Raw genomic sequence first — 4945 nt, 5'->3', positions numbered from 1 at the left:
ATTTTCGTATTTTCCCGAGTTCCCAGTTGTCCTGAACGCACCATCTACCACATGGACGCTTTTTTCGTAACGTTGTCAGGCAACCCATCTCTATAGAGCACTAACTAGTAAGGTTTTTGATAAATGCTGAAAAGAAGTCATGTGACGTAGGAGCTCTAATGCTTTTGGTCTATGCAATAATCTTTATCAGCTAACATAACTTTTTGTGAATTTTGAAGCATTTATTTAGTCAGAAAACGCACTTTTATTTAACTAGGCTAGCCGGTTAAGAATAAATTCTTATTTTCAATTACGAAACAGTGGGTTAACTACCTTATTCAGGGGCAGAACGACAGATTTTTACCTTGTCAGCGCGGGGATTCGATCTTGCAAGTCCACGCTCTAACCACTAGGCTACCTGCCGCACATAGCCTAAATCACCCGAAGGCCTCATAATTCATAAAGGTCATGTTAACTGACTGATGTTATCTCATAGAACATAGAACGTGTAAGATCTCCCAAACCTGTGTTACCCTCGGACCTTATTTTTCGTGTTTATCCCAAAGCCCTATCTTTCCCTATTCAGTTTCTGCATAGGAATGGCTGAACCAACCAGAGGTAACTAATTTCTCTTTTTGAGGATTACAAACTGGCGAGCTCTACAATGGACTAACTAAAGGGAGCCTAACGTTACTCCTTATAGTCCAAGGGCCTTGTTCCTTTATTGGCGAAATGGTTCTGGAAGCCAAAACAGCAAATTATCCATCTAATCTTGAATTGATTCTCAATTGCGCTATGGTTCTAGAAACATAAATCCCTCTAATTTCATATCACATCAAAAACATTTCACAAATGTAAAATATACACTGTTTTAACTGGTTTAAACACAGTTGCAGCCAACTGTATTTTTGTCACATCTGTCTTCTGTTTACACACAGATGTTTGGAGAAGCAGATAGTTAATTAACACAGGTGGTCCACTCTGTCTTCTGTCTGTTTTCTGTGAACAAGCACTGCAACATGGAAATATGGAAATCCTAACCCTATAAAGGTGTGTATAACAACAGGTTGGTGGCACCTTAATTGGGGAGAATGGGCTCGTGGTAATGACTGGAGTGGAATGGTATCAAATACGTCAAACACATGGTTTCCAGGTGTTTGATGCCATTCCATTTGCTCCGTTTCAGCCATTATTATGTGCTGTTCTCTCCTCAGCAGCCACTATTGTGTGTGAATTTAACCTTTTGTTTTTTCATTTTTCACTGATGTGAAAGATAAGGTTCTTATGGTTCGAAAAACCATACCGCAAGCGTGTTAATGTTAAACTGAGCATCAGCTCTTAACAAAACACCCCCTTATAAAAAAACACCTTTGTCCAATGATTTATTTGTAATCTAATTGAACTGAGAGTCATAATTAAGGGCTAAGTTACACACCATAGAATTACATAATATACACTGAAAATATATATAAACTCAACATGTAAAGTTTTTGTCCCATGTTTCATAAGCTGAAATAAAATATCCCAGATCTTTACTTCCCTGTTTACTTACCTGTTTGTGAGCATTTCTCCTTAGCCAAGATAATCCATCCACCTGACAGGTTTAGCATATCAAGAAGCCCATTGAACAGCATGGACATTTCACAAATGCACCTTGTGCTGGGGATAATAAAAGGCCACTCTAAAATGTGCAGTTTTGTCACACAACACAATGCCATAGATGTCTCAAGTTTTGACGGAGCATACAATTGGCATGCTGACTGAAGAAATGTTCACCAGAGCTGTTGCCAGAGTACTGAATGCTCATTTCTCTACCATAAGCCACCTCCGTAATTTTAAAGAATTTGGCAGTATGTCCAACTGGCATCACAACCGCAGACCACGTGTAACCATACCAGTCTAGGGCCTCCACTTCCGGCTTCTTCACAGGATCGTCTGAGACCAGCCACCCGGACAGCTGATGAAACTGAGGAGTATTTCTGTCAGTAATGAAGCCCTTTTGTGGAAAAACTCATGATTGGCTGGGCCTAGCTCCCCAGTGGGTGAGCCTGGCTCCCAAGTAGGTGGGCCTATGCCCTCCCAGGTCCACCCATGGCTGCCCCCCTGCCCAGTCATGTGAAATCCATAGATTAGGGTCTAATGAATTTACGATGCATGCATAAACATCCCATCAACAGACCTTTGCATGAATATCAAGAAAGACATGATCATTTTCTGCTTCTGGGAATATGTCCAATATACAGTGTATTCAGAAAGTATTCAGACCTCTTGAATTTCCACATTTTGTTACATTACAGCCTTATTCTAAAATTGATTACATAAAACATGTTCCTCATCAATCTACACACAATACCCCATAATGACAAAGCGAAAACAGGTTTTTAGAAATACAAGCCTTTGCTATGAGACTCGAAATTGAGCTCAGGTACATCCTGTTTCCATTGATCATCCTTGAGACGTTTCTACAACTTGATTGGAGTCCAACTGTGTTAAATTAAATTGATTGGACATGGTTTAGAAAGGCACACACCTGTCTATATAAGGCCCCACACTTAACAGCGCATGTCAAAGCAAAAACCAAGCCATGAGGTCGAAGGAACTGTCCGTAGAGCTCCGAGACAGGATTGGGCACAGATCTGGGGAAGGGTACCAAAACATTTATGCAGCATTGAAGGTCCCCAAGAACACAGTTGCCTCCATCATTCTTAAATGGAAGACGTTTGGAACCACCAAGGCTCTTCCTAGAGCTGGCAGACCGGCCAAACTGAGCAATCGGGGGAGAAGAGCCTTGGTCAGGGAGGTGACCAAGAGCCCGGTGGTATAACGCTGACAGAGTTCCTCTGTGGCGATGGAATAATCTTATAGAAGGACAACCATCTCTGCAGCACTCCACCAATCAGGCCTTTATAGTAGAGTGGCCAGACGGAAGCCACTCCTCAGTAAAAGGCAAATGTTGGCCCGCTAGGAGTTTGCCAAAATGCACCTAAAGGACTCAGACCATGAGAAACAAGATTCTCTGGTCTGATGAAACCAAGATTGAACTCTTTGGCCTGAATGCCAGGCGTCACGTCTGCAGGAAACCTGGCCCCATCCCTACGGTGAAGCATGGGGGTGGCAGTATCATGCTGTTGGGATGTTTGTCAGCGGCAGGAACTGGGAGACTAGTCAGGATCAGGGAAAGGATCAGGGAAAGATGAACGGAGCAAAGTACAGATGAAAACCTGCTCCATAGCGCTCAGGACCTTGGACTGGGGCGAAAGTTCACCTTCCAATAGGACAACGACCCTAAGCACACAGTCAAGACAATGCAGGAGTGGCTTCGGGACAAGTCTCTGAATGTCCTTGAGTGGCCCAGCCAGAGCCAGGACTTGAACCCGATCGAACATCTCTGAAGAGACCTGAAAATAGCTGTGCAGCGACTCTCCCCATCCAACCTGACAGAGCTTGAGAGGATCTGCAGATAAGAATGGGAGAAACTCCCCAAATACAGGTGTGCCAAGCTTGTAGCATCATACCCATGAAGACTCAAGGCTGAGATTGCTTCCAAAGGTGCTTCAACAAAGTTGTGAGTAAAATGTCTGAATACTTATGTAAATGTGATATTTCTGTTTTTTATATTTTTTTTATACATGTACAACATTTTCTAAACCTGTTTTTGCTTTATGGGGTATTCCACAAAATGTGGAAAAAGTCAAGGGGTCTGAATTCTTTTCGAATGACACAAGGATCTGTTCATAGGTCTATGTGGAATGAGGTGAACCCCCTGGTATGGAATGACATTTGCACCCCTTCTAAGAGGAATTTTGTTCTGTGTCCTGGGAAGAACCTTGGACCTCTGACAGGTTACGCAGCCATCAGGATCACACAGATGTTTTGTGGATTACATAAATTCAACAAATTGCAGTTGACTTTGTAGATTTTGAGAACCTCAAACAACTGAAATAAACAATGTAAAGTTATTGCAGGTCATTTGAATCCAAAGCCCACATTGCTGAACTGGCTTCCAAATTCTGCTTTTTGGGGAAACTGGAGGGTGCCCAAGGAACAATATTTAACATAACATTGAACAAAAAAGTATATCATAAAATCTCAGGGTGTAGTTACTGTAAATTTTAGAATATATCTTTTTGCACTGGCATCATGCAGAGTTTGGGGACTAAATTTAAAGCTAATTGCTATGACAGGGAGTAGAGAACTGAAATAACCCTGAGCATTTCGAAGCTGTCATTATCATTGGAATTGTAATGACAAGGTTTAGGTCTCTTCAATAGAGTTTTGGGGTAGGACACCCACAAACATGAAATTCCTGAGGGTAACATTGCGGTATATTAATAATAGATTGCAAGGCTTGGATTACAAAGTCCGGGTCACCTCTCATGCTTTAAAGCATTTGTTTAAGTTGCAACAAAACATCAAAAGTTGTATTTAAGATAGGCCACCACTGAGGATTTCTTATTGGACCTTTGACTAGTATGTGCTGTGTCATACTGCCGCCTCATTTCTGTAGGTCAATGCCTCCCTCCCTAAAGCCCTATAGGCTAACGAAACTTCTCATATAGATTTTTATATTATTTACCAATTACCTTGCTTTACAAGTTACTGTTTCTCTCAACAACAAAAAATTAACAGATGTCAATGAAACAAAATATAATTGTTCAACCACAACCACTGAACAGTTCTAGTTTCGCTTTTTGCAGCTCAGCTCACATTAGTCATTTGACCTCTATTGGTCAGAACTTGTCAGACCATGGCTGTCCTCTGAAATCATTGTAATTGGATCATGAAGGTATGGCGTATGTTTTGACTCATACCGTAAACACAGTGTGTAATAAGTACAAGTAGTAAGCTCCCAAGTGTCAGATCCATCAAAACACTGCAAATGATCAGAATACTGTACATAATTTTCTATAGTAGTACTTACTGTAGGTTACTGTATGTCTGAATGCCAAACTTAATTATAAAGTAG

The sequence above is a fragment of the Oncorhynchus mykiss genome, chromosome 19 (assembly GCF_057628025.1).
Source record: "Oncorhynchus mykiss isolate SJ-2025 chromosome 19, ASM5762802v1, whole genome shotgun sequence".
Lineage (NCBI taxonomy): Eukaryota > Metazoa > Chordata > Actinopteri > Salmoniformes > Salmonidae > Oncorhynchus > Oncorhynchus mykiss.
The sequence above is the reverse complement of the archived record's forward strand: the minus strand, read 5'-3'. Positions refer to the sequence as shown.